This window comes from Triticum aestivum, chromosome 2A (assembly GCF_018294505.1).
Source record: "Triticum aestivum cultivar Chinese Spring chromosome 2A, IWGSC CS RefSeq v2.1, whole genome shotgun sequence".
Classification (NCBI taxonomy): domain Eukaryota; kingdom Viridiplantae; phylum Streptophyta; class Magnoliopsida; order Poales; family Poaceae; genus Triticum; species Triticum aestivum.
Genome location: NC_057797.1, coordinates 730,705,958 through 730,728,519, shown reverse-complemented (window position 1 = coordinate 730,728,519; position 22,562 = coordinate 730,705,958).

Genomic DNA, 22,562 nt, shown 5'->3' with positions numbered 1-22,562 from the left:
AGATTTCAGGCGCTTCAGACCTTCGACAATGTCCAGTTCCGACCTTCAAGGCTGATGGATGCCCTCCTCTGTCACGGAGGAGGACGTGCTGAAGTTGAGAGAGGCCAGGTTCTTGACCGGCGAAATCTCACATAGGCTGCATGCTCAAGGGCAGGTCATTCCCACTCCCAAGCCTGGTGAGAGTGTGGTGTTCATGTGTCACTTCCTTTGGGGGCTAGGCTTCCCGACGGATCCCTTCGTGAGGGGGCTCATGTTTTATTATGGGCTGGAATTTCACGACTTAGCTCCGGAGTCCATCCTCCATATTTCCTAATTCATCGTTGTGTGTGAAGCCTTCCTCCGTATTACTCCTCACTTCGGACTATGGCTCAAGACCTTCAAAGTAGAGCCGAAGATGATCGAGGGACGGCACGCGGAGTGCGGAGGTGCTTTTATAAGCAAGAATGCTGGTGCTCCATGGCCTGAGGGCTCTTTTCAAGGGGAGTCCAGCTTATGGCAACGAGAGTGGTTTTATATCACAGCTCCCAGGAGCACCAAGTGGGTGGCGCTGCCTGCTTTCCGCTCGGGTCCCCCACCACGACTGGCATCATGGGTCAATAAGGGGCTGGACTGGGGGTCGGCAAAGGACGTGCCCCTGCTGCAGGGCCCTATCCAAGATCTCCTAGAAAGAGACATCAGTCTGGTCGTGGTGATGCAGGTTATATTAATTTGCCGAGTTCTGCCCTGCAAACGTCGCCCCCTCCGCCCATGGGAGTTCAACCCGGAGGGACCATGAGTTCTCCAACATTTTCTTGGCATGACGCCCGTGGAGATGTACAAATTGTTCTTCAGACCACAAGTAGTGTGTCCGGATTCTACGGAGGACGCAGGTCTGAGCTGCAATCATCCGGATACTCAAGTAAGTAGCCTTGTGCCCGGACTCGCTATCTGTATATTTATCATAAAATTGTCCCTAAAATAGTTGTCCTTTAAACAGGAGTGGATAGCGAAAGCAAAGCTAATCAGGTGTCTGGCCCCCTCCCCAAGACCACGCCGGGTCCCGTGCTAGTCAAGATGTTGGAGGTTGTGCCTTCAAAGGAAAGCGAGGGAGGGGACTAGGAAGCTACATCCTCCTCGAAGGAGGTTGTCCGGAAGGGAGGAATCGAAAATTCCTCTCCTCAGGGGAAGAAGAGGACCACCTCTGAAGACCCGGAGACCATGGCCTCAAAGCGGGGGAAGAAATCTTTGCCGGAGGGTCCTGTGCTGGGGGATACTTCGGCCGAATTATGCCCTCAAGGGGATCAGCCCTCCACCAAGCCGTAAGTAGAGAGGAGTTTTTTTTTAAGAAACGAGAGAAATCCTTGCTTTATATCTGAGAAAAGTAATCGAAAATTTACCTTGTAGCTCGGATCTTAGCCCTTCTCAGCAGAGCTCGTCTTCGGGGGATCTTCTTCCGGAGATGATGGAGAGCGGAACGCCTCCCCCTGCCGTACAGCCTTGCGAGGCGGGCGGCCCTGAGGTATCGTCGCGGAGGGTTTCTCTGAATCCGGAAGGGCCGGAAGGTAGTCATATGGGCCCCCAAAGCCCTCCGTGTCCGGCCTTCGAAAAGGGCCATTAGACGAGCCCGGCGCCATCTGGTGTGCGGTCGGAGGAGCTGAAGGATCTGCTAGGGCGAGCATCTATCTTAGAGGAGCACTGTGCATTGATGGGTATGGTGATTGAGAGGATTTCATCTGCGGAGAGCGGATTGCACGAGGCCGTCAAGAGTTTACTGACAGGTTTTGAGGTACGTGAAATAATGTACCCTTTTTGGACAGTTGCGCATAAATAAGATGCGCCCTGTGTAGATAGTAGCCCCTGAGACTCTGTGCGTTGTCAAAAGTGACAGCGCGCAGAGGATCATAATCCCAGGTCTAACATGCCGCCTTCATACGTAGGTGGCGAAGTGTCTGGTGGCCAGCCGGACTGATGAAGTTGCTGAGCTAAAGCGGCAACTTGACGTGGCAGATGCCGACATCGCGCTTGTCAACAAGCGGCTTGACGAGGCACAAGGTATGTAATTCCTCCGGCGGCACCTGGTAAGAGGAGCTTTATGCCAGTATCTTACAATGTGTGCGCTTGATGCAGATGGTGCTGCTGCCATGGAGAATCTTCGGGCAGAACTTGCCCGAGCCAAGGAGCAAGCCAGGAAAAGTGATGCGGCTGCCTTAAAGGCAATTGAAGAGCTGAAAGCCGAACAGGATGCTCACTGCCGAAGCAAGAAGGAAATGGCCGAGATGGCCGCGAAGCTGAAGAACGCTGCTGACTGTTGCAAGCTTCTTGAAAAAGAAGATCGGGCGGAACAGACGGACCTGGAGAAGGCCGTTGCCGATGCCAAGGATGCTCGCTCTACGATGAGAGCTATGAAGGAGGAGCTGCATCAGGCCAAAGAGATCGCGGCTGGAAAGCCCTTTATGCTGCGGAGGAAATTCTGTGATCCTAAACATGCTGTGTTAGACCGGATGTGGAGTACGGCGTACACCTATCTGGATTTGGCAGCGAGTGCCGTAGATGCGGCCGAACACTTCCGAGATCAAGAAGATCGCGAAGTGGAAAAGCTCTTTTGGTCGCAGTTCCACAATCCGGAGTGTCCACTGTTGTCGGATCGAAAGTATGTCTAGAGGGGGGGGGTGATTAGACTACTTGACCAAATAAAAATCTAGCCTTTTCCCAATTTTAGTTCTTGGCAGATTTTATCTATCTTAGCACAAGTCAAGCAATCTCCACACAATTCAAGCAAGCATGCAAAAGAGTATATGAGCAGCAGAAAGTAAAGCATGCAACTTGCAAGAATGTAAAGGGAAGGGTTTTGGAGGATTCAAACACAATTGGAGACATGGATGTTTTTGTCGTGGTTCCGATAGGTGGTGCTATCGTACATCCACGTTGATGGAGACTTCAACCCACGGAGGGTAACGGTTGCGCGAGTCCACAAAGGGCTCCACCCACGAAGGGTCCACGAAGAAGCAACCTTGTCTATTCCATCACGGCTGTCGCCCACGAAGGACTTGCCTCACTAGCTCTAGATCTTCACGAAGTAGGCGATCTCCTTGCCCTTACAAACTCCTTGGTTCAACTCCACAATCTTGTCGGAGGCTCCCAAGTGACACCTAGCCAATCTAGGAGACACCACTCTCCAAGAAGTAACAAATGGTGTGTTGATGATGAACTCCTTGCTCTTGTGCTTCAAATGATAGTCTCCCCAACACTCTTGGATTTGGTGGAAAGAAGATTTGAGTGGAAAGCAACTTGGGGAAGGCTAGATATCAAGATTCATCTGGTTGGAATGGAATATCTTGACCTCAACACAAGTGTAGGTGGTTCTCTCTCAGAAAATGTGTATTGGAAGTGTAGGTATGTTCTGATGGCTCTCTCCACGAATGAAGAGTGGGTGGAGGGGTATATATAGCCTCCACACAAAATCTAACCATTACACACAATTTGCCAAACTTGGTGGGACCGAATGGTTAAACTCGGTCGGACCGATTCAGCAAACCTAGTGACCGTTAGGATTTTCGGTGGGACTGAGATGCAACTCGGTAGGACCGATATGGTTAGGGTTAGGGCATAACGTAATCTCGATGTGACCGATTACACAAACTCGGTGGGACCGATTTTGGTAATAAGCTAACCAGAGAGTTGGTCAGGTAAACTCGATGGGACCGATTCGCTCATCTCAGTGAGACCGAAGTGTTACAAAAGGGAAACAGAGAGTTCACATTGCAATCACGGTGGGACCGATCGCTCATCTCGGTAAGACCGAAACCTTATGAAGGGAAACAGAGAGATTACAATCCCATCTCGGTGAGACCGAGATCCCTATCGGTGAGACCGATTTGCCTAGGGTTTGTGGCAGTGGCTATGACATTTGAAACTCGGTGGCGTCGGATAGAAAGAATCGGTGGGGCCGAGTTTGACTTTTGGTTTAGGTCATATGTGGATGTGGGAAGGTAGTTGAGGATTTTGGAGCATATCACTAAGCATTTTGAGCAAGCAAGCCATTAAGCAACACCTCATCCCTCCTTGATAGTATTGGCTTTTCCTATAGACTCAATGTGATCTTGGATCACTAAAATATAAAATGTAGAGTCTTGAGCTTCAAGCTTGAGCCAAACTTTTTGTCCTTAGAATTTTGAGGGATCCACTTTCCTCATCCATGCCATGCCATTCATTGAGCTTTTCCTGAAATATTAATCTTGGAATAATGTTAGCTCAACGAGCTATATGTTGTTAGGAATAACCGAAACCACCTAGGGATAGTTGCACTTTCAATCTCCCCTTTTTGGTAATTGATGACAACATATAGATCAAAGCTTCAAAAAATGATAATAGGAGTGAAAGATATTGTCGCTTTGAGAAGTATGTGAAAAGCAAGAGCTCCCCCTAAATTTGTGCATATCTTAAGATTTGCTTTGGACTGCAAATGCACAATGAGTTAGGATCATGGGTTACTTTTCCATGTCACATACATCTTGGTGGAGCGCTCAAAATAATAAAGATTGAATACATGCACTCATCACCAAGCGAAATGAATGATCATATAAGGATAAGTAAGATAATATCATCTAACAAGCATAAGTGTAGCTTATGATCAACCACATGATCATCAATATCTCACAGATAATAGCATAGTATCTCAAGCAATCAAAAGAAAAACAAAGTTCAACCATCAAAGCAAGAGAATAAAAAGCAACGCTCTCTCTCGAAGCCTATGATCTATACATGTTTCTCCCCCTTTGGCAACAAGTTACCAAAAAGTTCATAGAAAATGCATAGCACTAAAACGTCTCTCAAGCTTGGTCTTCAGGTGGTGGCGTAGAGATGGCTCCTTGGACGAAGACTTCAGTTGATGTGGATGGAGCTGAAGGAGTTGGTGCTGGAGCTGGTTGCGCTGAAGCTGTAGCTGGTGCAGATGAAGTGGCTCTAGTGTCTGGAACAGGCACTATAGTTGATCTCTGAGCTCGAGGCACTCTGGCAAATGCATCAGTGGTTGTCTTGCCCTTCCTCTCCTGCATATCATCTTGAAGTTGCTCCACAACAGACTGAATCTCAGTTACCTTCACATCCAAGTCATAGAATTTTTGCTCCACGATTCTTTCCAAGCTCTCCTGGTTTTGAGTCAGGGTGGCCAGTCCCTTCTCAATCCTCAGAGTGGATGCAATCAAGTAGCCAAGCTGATCTTGCTTGCTTTTTAGAAGATACTGAGATGCCTCCTCCTGGGTTGGCATCTTTGCAGCTTTTTCTGTTTTTGCCTTCTCTCTCTTGGCTTGTGCTTGTACTGAGGATGGTTCGTCTTCATCCATAACCACTTGGTTGTCCTCAAAATATGGATAGATGACAAAGTGTTTCTTATCCAACAGATATTTTCCTGTGCCCATCTTTGAGTTAATCAACTCCTGAATTTGTGAGGCATATCCACAACTTCTCTTTTGGTCTGCTGCTGTCCTCTTGATAGTCTCAACCATGAGGCTCATGACCTTGAATTTCTGTGGCACATCAAATATGTGTAGCAAATTAATTGCATGCCCTCTGATCATGTTGTGGTCACCTGACTTGGGCAAAAGAGTGTGCCTTAGGATCCAGTTGATCGTTGGCAGTCCTGATAGAAGAAAATGGACTGACCCAAACTTGAAAGTCTCAAGAGCTTTGTCTGCGATTTCCTTGTACATCTGTGACATAGAATTGTGATCCATCTTTTTCTTGGCATAAACATCCAAGTCATCTTCACTTTCCTTTGGGGCATTGATCAGATTGGCCCATTCCTCAATAGTTGATTGGTATCTCGTTCCTTCAGACATCCAAACTATTCTGCCATCTGGATAGAAATGTGCTGTGGAGTAGAATTGCATAATGAGCTCATCATTCCAGTTTGTGAGCTTCTTCCCAACAAAGTCTACAACTCCACACGCACTGAAGCTGTCATACACTCTAGGATAGTGTTCTTCATTCTCCTTCATGTAGGTCCAGTCGACCCACCTCATATCACACACTATAGGCTTCTTGTCCAACAAGATTGTCTCATAAAAATCCTGTTGTTCCTTTGTGTGGAACCTGTAATCAACAACAGTCCTTCTCCTGATGGCATATGGATCTGACTCTCTCCATAGCCTCAACCCTGAATCTCTCCTGATCTTCATGTTCTCAGCCACAGGATAAGCATCATTGTGGTCTGGAATCTTGGTTTGAGCTTCCTCAGGACTTGTCCTTCATCATCTTCATCAGCAGCAACTTCAGGCACTGGGGCCTTGTTCTTCTCAGCAGCTAGTATACTCCTGGTATTCCTCTTAGGTGCACTCTTGGGCTTGGAGGCTGCTTTGGGTGCTTCTTTGGGCTTTGATGTTGCAGCCCCTGACTTTATAGCATCACCCATCAGCTTTTGTGCCTTGGGTGCTGGTGCAGCAACCTCTTCTTCCTCTTCCTCTTCAGAATCTCTCATGATTGAGGATCTCCCAAGGACTCTAGCAGTGGTCTTTTTGATCCTCTCCTTCCTCTTCTTCCCTTCTGTAGCGGCCTCTTTGGGTTCAGATCCCAAAGGGACTTGATTAGATGCTCTGGCCTTAGACATCGGAATTCTCTTTGCAGGAACCTTTTGCTTCATGCCTAGCTTCGTGGCAGCAGCAGTGCTATATTCCTTCTTAACCACTTTCTTCTTGGAAGTGGCCTCATCCTCAACTGCCACATAGTCTTCATCCTCAGATTCAGAGGTCTTCTTCTTTCTAGCCCTGGTGGCAGCTTTGGGTAAGTTGCTTGGGGTGCTCCTGCTACCATCATCTGAACTGCTAGAGGGACTGGTGCCCTCACTCGAGTGAACCTGCTCCTCTAACCTGTTCTGGCTGTCACTCTGATCAGACATATTGCAAACACTGACAGCAGACCCTGTGAATAGATATAGATGAGATAGAGTGGATGAGCATTACAAAATATAGAGGTTTTTGCAAAAGAATGAGTCAAAAACTTAGTTTTAGTTTTCCACAGAAAGCATTTCGGATCAACCGATTTGTAAACTCGGTGATACTGAAGCAGCTGTTGGAACCTAAACTAGTGAACTCGGTCAGACCGAGTCACAGTTCGGTGGCACCAAGACTGCTAGGGTTTCACAAAGTCCTGAACTCGGTCACACCGATTTGCAATTCTCTGTCAGACCGAAAATTACATGTGCAATGGCCTGAGCCGAATCGGTGGTACCGAGTTCCACAACTCGGTGGGTCCGAGATGGTTTCGGCGGAAACCTAACCCTAAATTTTCAATTCAACTCTAATCTACAGAGTGTTTTGACTGGATAAGATCGTTTCAATCGTGGCAAGATTCATGGCAAACACAATGTGCTAGGAATCAGATAGGGATAGCACAGTGATCGAGTTCATACCCTAGTTCGGCGATGAGCTCGCTACGGTGACAACGGCGGGGATGATTCCCATTGACAGCGGCGGAGACCAGTGGCAGGAGGCGGCTGGCGACGAGGAAGATGATCCGAAGACCCTGGAGGCAGGGCGGCTAAGCGCGGGCGAAAAGACTTCGGAGAAATTTCCAAAAAAATTGCCCGTGGATATATATAGTTCAACCCTGTCGGTGTGACCGAGTGGAACGACTCGGTGGCACCGAGATTCATAACTGCAAGCAGTTACTGAAACTCGGTGTGACTGAAAGGTTCAAATCGGTTGCACCGAGATTGAAAACCTAGATCGACTTCGTGATCTCGGTATGACCGAAATGGATGAATCGGTCAGACCGAAACGCACAAAGAAGTTTTGGAAGTTTAAGTCTGACGAATCGGGGACTCCGAGTGCTCCTCACACAGAGTGGTTTGAATCTGACTTGATGAAATTTTGTGATGTAGCATGAATAGAGTTTGAGACGAGAAAAGCACAAATAGCTAGAGAGGGTTCTTAGGCATTCTTGTCCATCCACTTGGCAAAAGAAAAGAAAACCAATCAATCAAAACAACAAGTGGATGTCCTCGAATGAGTAAAATATGCAATCAACATGCTCACACAATAAAATGGCAATTGAAATATGTGGCAAAGCATGCACAACCAATTCTAGCATCTATCAAACAATTTGCGATGACTAGGTCATCTATATATGAGTATATTGACTTAGGAGTCAAATGAGAACATTTGATCATAGGTCATACTCATCATTTAAGCACAAGTGGGGTTACCACTTTTACATAAAGCATTGTTGTGTTCACACCATTAGAGTTGCTTTAGCTCAATTCTTAGAGTAAAGCTCCCCCTAGATGTGAGATCCCCCCTAAGAGGGATGAACTAACCTTGGGTTTTGTCGATGATGACTTCATGTAGATGTTGAAGATGTGGATGCTCAATGTTGATGTAGATCATTTGAAGCTATCCATTGGAGTGAGTTGCACTTTCAATACCTACACGGGTTAGTCCCACAAGGAACAAACAAGGATATCCATAGACATAAAGTGATGCACACACAAGATGATGTCTATGAAAGCTTTTAGGTTACCTTGTCCCTTGTCTTACCAACAAGAGGGTTTGTGACTCCTTGAACTAGTGCAAGATGTGGAAGTTGATTTCACTTGTTCTTGCCAATATGATAAGAGTGAAGTATGTTGGTGGAGTCACCCTCAAGAACTCTCTAGTTCTTCTTCTTCGGGATCCACACCATCATGATGGGAATCCTCGGTGTTGTAGTTGTACTTGATGAAGTGGAACTTGAAGTAGTCTTGGGAACCCACTTGACCAAGGCCTTAGGAGCTTCTTCAAATGCATCAATTTCCTCTTGAAGCTTGTCCTTGCCTTTTTGCTTGTGGTCTTGTGGTGGAAGATCATCTTGAGCTTGTGTCCCTTCGAAAGAAGTAGGATCATACTTCTCTTGTTGAGGAACAAACTTCGTCTTGGGGTATTGATCTTATTCCCACTCAACTCCATTGGCATTGAACTTTCATTCAAAACTAGCACCTTGATTCTTCCGGTGCCTTCCTTGCTTGCGTACAATTTCCTCGAATTGCTTACTTCCAGCAAGGCTCTTGTAAACTCCTTTCTCTATAATTCCCTTCAATAAGCTATTTTCTTGCTCAAGTGTAACTTGGCTAAGGGAATCATTAGTGGAATCAAGAGTGTTGGAAATATGCCCTAGAGGCAATAATAAAATGGTTACTATTATATTTCTTTGTTCATGATAATTGTCTATTGTTCATGCTATAATTGTGTTATCCGAAAATCGTAATACATGTGTGAATACATAGACCACAACACGTCCCTAGTGAGCCTCTAGTTGACTAGCTCGTTGATCAAAAGATAGTCATGGTTTCCTGACTATGGACATTGGATGTCATTGATAACGGGATCACATCATTAGGAGAATGATGTGATGGACAAGACCCAATCCTAAGCATAGCTCAAAGATCGTGTAGTTCGTCTGTTGTAGCTTTTCCGAATGTCAAGTATCGTTTCCTTAGACCATGAGATTGTGCAACTCCCGGATACCGTAGGAGTGCCTTGGGTGTGCCAAACGTCACAACGTAACTGGGTGACTATAAAGGTACACTACAGGTATCTCCGAAAGTGTCTGTTGGGTTGGCACGAATCGAGACTGGGATTTGTCACTCCGTATGACGGAGAGGTATCTCTGGGCCCACTCGATAATGCATCATCATAATGAGCTCAATGTGACCAAGTGGTTGATCACGGGATCATGCATTACGGTACGAGTAAAGTGACTTGCCGGTAACGAGATTGAACGAGGTATTGGGATACCGACGATCGAGTCTCGGGCAAGTAACATACCGATTGGCAAAGGGAATTGTATACGGATTGATTGAATCCTCGACATTGTGGTTCATCCGATGAGATCATCATGGAGCATGTGGGAGCCAACATGGGTGTCCATATCCCGCTGTTGGTTATTGACCAGAGAGGCATCTCGGTCATGTCTGCATGTCTCCCGAACCCGTAGGGTCTACACACTTAAGGTTCGGTGACGCTAGGGTTGTAGAGATATTAGTATGCAGTAACCCGAAAGTTGATCGGAGTCTCGAATGAGATCCCGTATGTCACGAGGAGTTTCGGAATGGTCCGGAGGTAAAGATTTATATATAGGAAGTCCAGTTTCGGCCATCGAGAAGGTTTTGGGGGTCGCCGGTATTGTACCGGGACCACCGGAAGGGTCCCGGGGGTCCACCGGGTGGGGCCACCTATCCCGAAGGGCCCCATGGGCTGAGTTGGGAGGGGAACCAGCCCCTAGTGGGCTGGTGCGCCCCCCCCCCCTTGGGCCTCCCCTGCGACTAGGGTTGGGAAACCCTAGGGGTGGGGGCGCCCCCTCTTGGCTTGGGAGGGTAGCCACCCCTTGGAGATCCATCTCCTAGGGCCGGCGCCCCCCAAGGCCCCTATATAAAGAAGGGGGAAGGGAGGGCAGCCGCACCCCTTGCTCTTGGCGCCTTCGTCTCCCTCCGTAACACCTCTCCTCCCCGCTTGCGCTTGGCGAAGCCCTGCCGGGATCCTGCTGCATCCCCCACCACGCCGTCGTGCTGCTGGATCTTCATCAACCTCTCCTTCCCCCTTGTTGGATCAAGAAGGAGGAGACATCTTCCCAACCGTACGTGTGTTGAACGCGGAGGTGTCGTCCGTTCGGCACTAGGTCATCGGTGATTTGGATCACGTCGAGTACGACTCCATCAACCCCGTTCTCTTGAACACTTCTGCGCGCGATCTACAAGGGTATGTAGATTCACTCCTCTCTCCCCCATTGCTAGATGACTCCATAGATTGATCTTGGTGATGCGTAAATTTTAGAATTCTGCTACGTTCCCCAACAGTGGCACCATGAGCTAGGTCTATGCGTAGTTTCTATGCACGAGTAGAACACAAAGTAGTTGCGGGCGTCGATATTGTCAATTATCTTGCCATTACTAGTCTTATATTGATTCGGCGGCATTGTGGGACGAAGCGGCCCGGACCGACCTTACATGTACGCTTACGTGAGACTGGTTCCACCGACTGACATGCACTAGTTGCATAAGGTGGCTGGCGGGTGTCTGTCTCTCCCACTTTAGTCGGACCGGATTCGATGAACAGGGTCCTTATGAAGGGTAAATAGAAATTGGCAATTCACGTTGTGGTTTTGGCGTAGGTAAGAAACGTTCTTGCTAGAATCCTATAGCAACCACGTAAAAACTTGCTACAACAATTAGAGGACGTCTAACTTGTTTTTGCAGCAAGTGTTTTGTGATATGATATGCCCAAAGGATGTGATGAATGATATATGTGATGTATGAGATGATCATGTTCTTGTAATAGGAATCACGACTTGCATGTCGATGAGTATGACAACCGGCAGGAGCCATAGGAGTTGTCTTAATTTATTTGTGACCTGCGTGTCAACATATAACGTCATGTAATTACTTTACTTTATTGCTAAACCGTTAGCCATAGTAGTAGAAGTAATAGATGACGATACAACTTCAAGAACACACGATGATGGAGATCCTGGTGTCATGCCGGTGACAACGATGATCATGGAGCCCCGAAGATGGAGATCAAAAGGAGCAAATGATATTGGCCATATCATGTCACTATTTGATTGCATGTGATGTTTATCATGTTTTACATCTTATTTGCTTAGAACGACGGTAGCTTAAATAAGATGATCCCTCGTAATAATTTCAAGAAAGTGTTCCTCCTAACTATGCACCATTGCGAAGGTTCATTGTTTCGAAGCACCACGTGATGATCGGGTGTGATAGATTCTAACGTTTGAATACAACGGGTGTAAGCCAGATTTACACACGCAATACACTTAGGTTGACTTGACGAGCCTACCATGTACAGACATGGCCTCGGAACACGAAAGACCGAAAGGTCGAGCATGAGTCGTATTGAAGATATGATCAACATGTAGATGTTCACCGATGTTGGATAGTCTGTCTCACATGATGAGCGGACACGGCCTAGTTAACTTGGATCATGTTTCACTTAGATGACTGGAGGGATGTCTATCTGAGTGGGAGTTCATTGAGTAATTTGATTAGATGAACTTAATTATCATGAACTTAGTCTAAAATCTTTACAATATGTCTTGTAGATCAAATGGCCCACGTTGTCCTCAACTTCAACGCGTTCCTAGAGAAAACCAAGCTGAAAGATGATGGCAGCAACTATACGAACTGGGTCCGGAACCTGAGGATCATCCTCATAGCTGCCAAGAAAGATTATGTCCTAGAAGCACCGCTAGGTGACGCACCTATCCCAAAGAACCAAGATGTTATGAACGCTTGGCAGTCATGTGCTGATGATTACTCCCTCGTACAGTGCGGCATGCTTTACTGCTTAGAACCGGGGCTCCAAAAGCGTTTTGAGAGACATGGAGCATATGAGATGTTCGAAGAGCTGAAAATGGTTTTCCAAGCTCACGCCCGGGTCGAGAGATATGATGTCTCTGACAAGTTCTTCAGTTGTAAGATGGAGGAAAATAGTTCTGTCAGTGAGCACATACTCAAAATGTCTAGGTTGCATAACCTCTTGACTCAGCTGGGAGTTAATCTCCCGGATGACGCGGTCATTGACAGAATCCTTCAGTCGCTTCCACCGAGCTACAAGAGCTTTGTGATGAACTTCAATATGCAGGGGATGGAAAATACCATTCCTGAGGTATATTCAATGCTGAAATCAGCAGAGGTGGAAATCAAAAAGGAACATCAAGTGTTGATGGTGAATAAAACCACTAAGTTCAAGAAAGGCAAGGGTAAGAAGAACTTCAAGAAGGACGGCAAGGGAGTTGCCGCGCCCGGTAAGCAAGCTGCCGAGAAGAAGCCAAAGAATGGACCCAAGCCCGAGACTGAGTGTTTTTATTGCAAGGGAAGTGGTCACTGGAAGTGGAACTGCCCCAAATACTTAGCGGACAAGAAGGCCGGCAACACCAAAGGTATATGTGATATACATGTAATTGATGTGTACCTTACCAGTACTCGTAGTAGCTCCTGGGTATTTGATACCGGTGCGGTTGCTCACATTTGTAACTCAAAGCAGGAGCTGCGGAATAAGCGGAGACTGGCGAAGGACGAGGTGACGATGCGCGTCGGGAATGGTTCCAAGGTCGATGTGATCGCCGTCGGCACGCTACCTCTACATTTACCTACGGGATTAGTTTTAAACCTCAATAATTGTTATTTAGTGCCAGCTTTGAGCATGAACATTGTATCAGGATCTCGTTTAATTCGAGATGGCTACTCATTTAAATCCGAGAATAATGGTTGTTCTATTTATATGAGAGATATGTTTTATGGTCATGCTCCGATGGTGAATGGTTTATTCTTAATGAATCTCGAGCGTAATATTACACATATTCATAGTGTGAATACCAAAAGATGTAAGGTTGATAATGATAGTCCCACATACTTGTGGCACTGCCGCCTTGGTCACATAGGTGTCAAACGCATGAAGAAGCTCCATGCAGATGGACTTTTGGAGTCTCTTGATTACGAATCATTTGACACGTGCGAACCATGCCTCATGGGTAAAATGACCAAGACTCCGTTCTCAGGAACAATGGAGCGAGCAACCAACTTATTGGAAATCATACATACTGATGTGTGCGGTCCAATGAGTGTTGAGGCTCGCGGTGGCTATCGTTATGTTCTCACCCTCACTGATGACTTGAGTAGATATGGGTATGTCTACTTAATGAAACACAAGTCTGAGACCTTTGAAAAGTTCAAGGAATTTCAGAGTGAGGTTGAGAATCAACGTGACAAGAAAATCAAGTTCTTGCGATCAGATCGTGGGGGAGAATACTTGAGTCACGAATTTGGCACACACTTAAGAAAATGTGGAATAGTTTCACAACTCACGCCGCCTGGAACACCTCAGCGTAATGGTGTGTCCGAACGTCGTAATCGCACTCTATTGGATATGGTGCGATCTATGATGTCTCTTACCGATCTACCGCTGTCATTTTGGGGCTATGCTTTAGAGACTGTCGCATTCACTTTAAATAGGGCTCCGTCGAAATCCGTTGAGACGACACCGTATGAATTATGGTTTGGGAAGAAACCTAAGCTGTCGTTTCTAAAAGTTTGGGGATGCGATGCTTATGTCAAGAAACTTCAACCTGAAAAGCTCGAACCCAAATCGGAAAAATGCGTCTTCATAGGATACCCTAAAGAAACTATTGGGTATACCTTCTACCTTAGATCCGAAGGCAAGATCTTTGTTGCCAAGAATGGGTCCTATCTAGAGAAAGAGTTTCTCTCAAAAGAAATAAGTGGAAGGAAAGTAGAACTTGATGAAGTATTACCTCTTGAACCGGTAAGTGGCGCAGCTCAAGAAAATGTTCCTGAGGTGCCTGCACCGACTAGAGAGGAAGTTAATGATGATACTCATGAAACTTCAGATCAAGTTGCTACTGAACTTCGTAGGTCCACAAGGACACGTTCCGCACCAGAGTGGTACGGCAACCCTGTCTTGGAATCATGTTGTTAGACAACGATGAACCTTCGAACTATGAAGAAGCGATGGCGGGCCCGGCTTCTGACAAATGGCTGGAAGCCATGAAATCCGAGATAGGATCCATGTATGAAAACAAAGTATGGACTTTGACTGACTTGCCCAATGATCGGCGAGCCATAGAAAATAAATGGATCTTTAAGAAGAAGACAGACACGGATGGTAACGTAACCATCTATAAAGCTCGGCTTGTCGCTAAGGGTTATCGACAAGTTCAAGGGGTTGACTACGATGAGACTTTCTCACCGTAGTGAAGCTAAAGTCTGTCCGAATCATGTTAGAAATTGCCGCATTCTATGACTATGAGATATGGCAAATGGACGTCAAAATGGCATTCCTTAATGGTTTCCTTAAGGAAGAATTGTATATGATGCAGCCGGAAGGTTTTGTCGATCCTAAGAATGCTGACAAGGTGTGCAAGCTCCAACGCTCGATTTATGGGCTGGTGCAAGCATCTCGTAGTTGGAACATTCGTTTTGATGAGATGATCAAAGCGTTTGGGTTTACGGAGACTTATGAAGAAGCCTGCATTTACAAGAAAGTGAGTGGGAGCTCTCTAGCATTTCTCATATTGTATGTGGATGACATACTGTTGATGGGAAATGATGTAGAATTCTTGGAAAGCATAAAGGCCTACTTGAACAAGTGTTTTTCAATGAAGGACCTTGGAGAAGCTGCTTATATATTAGGCATCAAGATCTATAGAGATAGATCGAGATGCCTCATTGGTCTTTCACAGAGTATGTACCTTGACAAGATATTGAAGAAGTTCAAAATGGATCAGTCAAAGAAGGGGTTCTTGCCTGTGTTGCAAGGTACGAGATTGAGCACGGCTCAATGCCCGACCACGGCAGAAGATAGAGAAAAGATGAGTGTCGTCCCCTATGCCTCGGCCATAGGGTCTATCATGTATGCTATGCTGTGTACCAGACCTGATGTAAACCTTGCCGTAAGTTTGGTAGGAAGGTACCAAAGTAATCCCGGCATGGAACACTGGACAGCGGTCAAGAATATCCTGAAGTACCTGAAAAGGACTAAGGATATGTTTCTCGTTTATGGAGGTGACGAAGAGCTCGTCGTAAAGGGTTACGTCGATGCTAGCTTCGACACAGATCTGGATGACTCTAAGTCACAAACCGGATACGTGTATATTTTGAATGGTGGGGCAGTAAGCTGGTGCAGTTGCAAGCAAAGCGTTGTGGCGGGATCTACATGTGAAGCGGAGTACATGGCAGCCTCGGAGGCAGCACAAGAAGCAGTCTGGGTGAAGGAGTTCATAACCGACCTAGGAGTCATACCCAATGCGTCGGGCCCGATGACTCTCTTCTGTGACAACACTGGAGCTATTGCCCTTGCCAAGGAGCCCAGGTTTCACAGGAAGACCAGGCATATCAAGCGTCGCTTCAACTCCATTCGTGAAAGTGTTCAAAATGGAGACATAGAGATTTGTAAAGTACATACGGACCTGAATGTGGCAGATCCGTTGACTAAACCTCTCCCTAGAGCAAAACATGATCAACACCAGAACTGCATGGGTGTTCGATTCATCACAATGTAACTAGACTATTGACTCTAGTGCAAGTGGGAGACTGTTGGAAATATGCCCTAGAGGCAATAATAAAATGGTTATTATTATATTTCTTTGTTCATGATAATTGTCTATTGTTCATGCTATAATTGTGTTATCCGGAAATCGTAATACATGTGTGAATACATAGACCACAACACGTCCCTAGTGAGCCTCTAGTTGACTAGCTCGTTGATCAAAAGATAGTCATGGTTTCCTGACTATGGACATTGGATGTCATTGATAACGGGATCACATCATTAGGAGAATGATGTGATGGACAAGACCCAATCCTAAGCATAGCTCAAAGATCGTGTAGTTCGTTTGTTGTAGCTTTTCCGAATGTCAAGTATCATTTCCTTAGACCATGAGATTGTGCAACTCCCGGATACCGTAGGAGTGCCTTGGGTGTGCCAAACGTCACAACGTAACTGGGTGACTATAAAGGTACACTACAGGTATCTCCGAAAGTGTCTGTTGGGTTGGCACGAATCGAGACTGGGATTTGTCACTCCGTATGACGGAGATGTATCTCTGGGCCCACTCGGTAATGCATCATCATAATGAGCTCAATGTGACCAAGTGGTTGATCACGGGATCATGCATTACTGTACGAGTAAAGTGACTTGCCGGTAACGAGATTGAACGAGGTATTGGGATACCGACGATCAAGTCTCGGGCAAGTAACGTACCGATTGACAAAGGGAATTGTATACGGATTGATTGAATCCTCGACATCGTGGTTCATCCGATGAGATCATCATGGAGCATGTGGGAGCCAACATGGGTATCCAGATCCCCCTGTTGGTTATTGACCGGAGAGGCATCTCGGTCATGTCTGCATGTCTCCCGAACCCGTAGGGTCTACACACTTAAGGTTCGGTGACGCTAGGGTTGTAGAGATATTAGTATGCAGTAACCCAAAATTTGTTTGGAGTCCCGGATGAGATCCCGGACATCACGAGGAGTTCCGGAATGGTTTGGAGGTAAAGATTTATATATAGGAAGTCCAGTTTCGGCCATCGGGAAGGTTTCGGGGGTCGCCGGTATTGTACCGGGACCACCAGAAGGGTCCCGGGGGTCCACCGGATGGGGCCACCTATCCCGAAGGGACCCATGGGCTGAGTTGGGAGGGGAACCAGCCCCTAGTGGGCTGGTGCGCCCCCCCTTGGGCCTCCCCTACGCCTAGGGTTGGGAAACCCTAGGGGTGGGGGCGCCCCCCACTTGGCTTGGGAGGGAAGCCACCCCTTGGCCGCCGCCCCCTTGGAGATCCATCTCCTAGGGCCGGCGCCCCCCAAGGCCCCTATATAAAGAAGGGGGATGGGAGGGCAGTTGCACCCCTTGCTCTTGGCGCCTTCCTCTTCCTCCGTAACACCTCTCCTCCCTTTTGCGCTTGGCGAAGCCCTGCCGGGATCCTGCTGCATCCACCACCACGCCGTTGTGCTGCTGGATCTTCATCAACCTCTCCTTCCCCTTGCTGGATCAAGAAGGAGGAGACGTCTTCCCAATCGTACGTGTGTTGAACGCGGAGGTGCCGTCCGTTCGGCACTAGGTCATCGGTGATTTGGATCACGTTGAGTACGACTCCATCAACCCCGTTCTCTTGAACGCTTCCTCGTTGCTAGATGACTCCTCTCTCCCTCGTTGCTAGATGCACTCCTCTCTCCCTCGTTGCTAGATGACTCCATAGATTGATCTTGGTGATGCGTAGAAAATTTTAAAATTCTGCTACGTTCCCCAACAAAGAGAACTACTAGAAGCAACAATATTGGATTTAGCATGAGTATTGTTACTACTAGAGGAAGAATCTTTCTTGTTCTTGTTACTAGACTTGACTTGAGGCATGTAAGTGGATCAGAGTAAACGCTTGGCAATGTAAGAAGAACTTTTCTTACGGAGATCATCATTCATTGCTTTTAAGAACTCATGCTCTTGCTCAAGGTTGAGCTTTTCAAAGTGTAATTTCTCATGAGTCCTTAAAAGTTCTCGATGATCTCCTAAGATAGTTTCATGAGCTAACTTAAGAGTGTTTATTTCTTTAGTTAGAGACTCAATCTTCTCCTTATCATTGTCATTCGTTTTATCTTGATTAGCATGATTAATTGACGTTTCATCACAATATTCATCACTAGAGTTGTCAACAAGTAAATCATCATCACCTAACAAGTCGTCTTCATCACTATTGAAATCAACATACTCGGGGTGTGATACCTTTGGGCCTCTAGCCATGAAGCATGTTCCAACTCCTTCATTTGGTGAGTCAAATATGTCGTAGGAGTTGGTTGTCACAAGTGCTAGACCGGCAACACCTTCATCTTGAGTATATTCGGAGTCGGAGTGATAGCTTCTCTCCGAGTGGTTGTCGGAGTCGGAGCCGGATACCCATTCACCAACATGAGCTTGATGTCTTCGTTTTGTGTAGCTCCTTGATGCCTTGTCCTTTCTTTTCGAATCCTTGCTTCTCCGTGAGGGTCTTCGTTCATAACGATCATCTCTACTCCTTCTTTCTCTAGATGGTGATTCTTCTCTTCTACTTCTTCTCTTGGGAGAATCTTCTCTTCTCTTGTAGGGGGCCGTACACTCATTGGAATAGTGTCCGGGCCTTCCACAATTGTAGCAGTTTCGCTCTCGACTAGAAGATCTTTTGTCATTGTAGGACGTTGACTTGGAGCTTCTCTCTTTGCTTCTACTCTTGTAGAACTTGTTGAAGTTCTTCACCATTAAGCTCAATTCTTCATTGAAGGTTTGTTTCTCACTCAATGATGTGGGGGCTTCACATGAGGCTTTGTAAGCACCACTTAATTTGTTGTGAAGTTCCTCTTTATCCTTGAGTGACATCTCATGAGCAACAATTCTTCCGATGACTTCCGTTGGCTTGAGATCTTTGTAATTTGGCATTATTTGGATCAATGTGCACACGGTATCATATTTTCCATCCAAGGCTCTTAGGATCTTCTTGATGATGAATCTATCGTTCATCTCTTCACTCCCTAAGCCGGCAATCTCATTTGTGATAAGAGCAAGCCTAGAGTACATTTCAGCAAGACCTTCACCATCCTTCATTTTGAACTTGTCAAGTTGACTTTGAAGCACATCCAATTTGGATTCCTTGACGGAGTCAGTACCTTCGTGCATACCAATCAAAGTATCCCAAATTTCCTTTGCATTATCAAGACGATTGATTTTGTTGAATTCTTCGGGGCACAATCCGTTGAAGAGGATATCACAAGCTTGAGCGTTGTATTGCAGCATTTTCAACTCTTTCGCGGTGGCTTCACGGTTCGGTTCTTTCCTGTCAAAGAATTCACCTTGCAAGCCAATACACACAATAGCCCAAACGGCGGGGTTATGTCCAAGAATATGCATTTTCATCTTATGCTTCCAACTAGCAAAATTAGTGCCATCAAAGTAAGGACCTCTACGGTGATAATTTCCCTCGCTAGACGCCATACTCTCCTAGGTTGTGAAACCAAGGCTATGACCGCCAAAAGCTATGGAAATCAAAGCAAATGGAGACCAAAGCTCTAATACCACTTGTAGGATCGAAAGTATGTCTAGAGGGGGGGTGATTAGACTACTTGACCAAATAAAAATCTAGCCTTTTCCTAATTTTAGTTCTTGGCAGATTTTATCTATCTTAGCACAAGTCAAGCAATCTCCACACAATTCAAGCAAGCATGCAAAAGAGTATATGAGCAGCGGAAAGTAAAGCATGCAACTTGCAAGAATGTAAAGGGAAGGGTTTTGGAGGATTCAAACGCAATTGGAGACACGGATATTTTTGTCGTGGTTCCGATAGGTGGTGCTATCGTACATCCACGTTGATGGACACTTCAACCCACGGAGGGTAACGGTTGCGCGAGTCCACGAAGGGCTCCACCCACGAAGGGTCCACGAAGAAGCAACCTTGTCTATTCCATCACGGCCGTCGCCCACGAAGGACTTGCCTCACTAGCTCTAGATCTTCACGAAGTAGGCGATCTCCTTGCCCTTACAAACTCCTTGGTTCAACTCCACAATCTTGTCGGAGGCTCCCAAGTGAAACCTAGCCAATCTAGGAGACACCAATCTCCAAGAAGTAACAAATGGTGTGTTGATGATGAACTCCTTGCTCTTGTGCTTCAAATGATAGTCTCCCCAACACTCAACTCTCTCTCACATGATTTGGATTTGGTGGAAAGAAGATTTGAGTGGAAAGCAACTTAGGGAAGGCTAGAGATCAAGATTCATATGGTTGGAATGGAATATCTTGACCTCAACACAAGTGTAGGTGGTTTTCTCTCAGAAAATGTGTATTGGAAGTGTAGGTATGTTCTGATGGTTCTCTCCACAAATGAAGAGTGGGTGGAGGGGTATATATAGCCTCCACAAAAAATCTAACCGTTACACACAATTTGCCAAACTCGGTGGGACCGAATGGTTAAACTCGGTCGGACAGATTCAACAAACCTAGTGACCATTAGGATTTTCAGTGGGACTGAGATGCAACTCGGTAGGACCGATATGGTTAGGGTTAGGGCATAACGTAATCTCGGTGTGACCGATTACACAAACTCGGCGGGACCGATTTTGGTAATAAGCTAACCAGAGAGTTGGTCAGGTAAACTCGGTGGGACCGATTCGCTCATCTCGGTGAGACCGAAGTGTTACAAAAGGGAAACAGAGAGTTTACATTGCAATCTCGGTGGGACCGATCGCTCATCTCGGTAAGACCGAAACGTTACGAAGGGAAACAGAGAGATTACAATCCCATCTCGGTGAGACCGAGATCCCTATCGGTGAGACCGATTTGCCTAGGGTTTGTGGCAGTGGCTATGCCATTTGAAACTCGGCGGCGCCGGATAGAAAGAATCGGTGGGGCCGAGTTTGACTTTTGGTTTAGGTCATATGTGGATGTGGGAAGGTAGTTGAGGATTTTGGAGCATGTCACTAAGCATTTTGAGCAAGCAAGCCATTAAGCAACACCTCATCCCTCCTTGATAGTATTGGCTTTTCCTATAGACTCAATGTGATCTTGGATCACTAAAATATAAAATGTAGAGTCTTGAGCTTCAAGCTTGAGCCAAACTTTTTGTCCTTAGAATTTTGAGGGATCCACTTTCCTCATCCATGCCATGCCATTCATTGAGCTTTTCCTGAAATATTAATCTTGGAATAATGTTAGCTCAATGAGCTATATGTTGTTAGGAATTACCAAAACCACCCAGGGATAGTTGCACTTTCAACTGTCATTAGCCGATCGTTTGGCCGAATGGGTCGAGCTAAATAGGTTGTCCGGACTCGCCTTGAAGTATGTCATGAGTCATCTATGGCCAGAGAGGCCAGATCCGAAAAGTTATTCCAACTTAGTGCAGCAGTTCCTTGGCGCGGCGCCGCATATCAATGCGATGAAGAGGTCAGCGTGCATAGAGGGTGCGCGGATGGCTCTTGCCCGTGTGAAGACATACTGGGCGGAAACGGAGGCCACCGCTGTTGCATCCCCAGACTCGGATGGATGCCGAGTACCTGCCGAGCACTATTTTCAGGAAGTTCTGCAAGGCGCTCGTTTAATAGAGACGCAATGCTCGAAGGATACTATATTCGAATAGCATATATTATTGTAAAACAATATTTTGATAAATTGTAGAAGCTTTTTATACTTGTGCCTGCAAGTATTATAATACCTCATGTGCGACCGTTTAACATATATGTATATATAATTTGAAAGATGGTAGTCGTCGGCTTTAGCCCCCACGCACATAATGCGGGGGTGTTCGCAGAAGGCGCATTTCCACACTTGATCCAACGTCTTGGTCCTACAAAGGAGGTGATAGCGCAGCGAACTAGGCAATCGGACTATGATGCTTTAGCACTTTCACTTAGCCATAGGAGTTTGACAGTGAGGCTACTTATATAGCCCCTAGTGGCGCCTGCGCTCGCCCGAACTCGGGGCGCGCATGTGCCTGGCTGGGAAGCGGCCCTTCGTTAATCTGAAAAGAGTCCTTGGAACTGGGTCTCATGCTATATCATGACAGTCACGTTAATCTAAAGATTCCGGTAAGTCATCGAGTGGTTGACCAGTCTCACGCTATATCATGACAGTCAGTTTTCGGCTTTCTCTACTGAGGTGCTCGCCTGGCCGAACCGGGGCACAATCACAGTAGTTCTCCTGGTGCCGCCTTAGCCAATAGAGCGGAACCTAAGGTAGCAAAACACAGGAGTCGGGCAAACCCAACATTTGACCAAAGACATGATTCAGAGCTGATGCATATAAGGCCAAACTCGCGACGCCGAACACTCCCTAAGGTATTCGGTCTTTATGAGGGCGGGCGAGATAACGCCCTTAGTAATAAGCCCCTAGTGTCCAGGTACGCGCAAAACTCTGACGTAGCCACATGCCAAAACGCCAGCCTCCTCCTTGGTTATACCAAGAAACCAGGGGATGTGTATCAACAAGAGATAGTAAAAAAGGTTTACGCAGGGTCTTAATCTGAAAAGAGTCCTTAGAACGGGTCCCTACTACACTC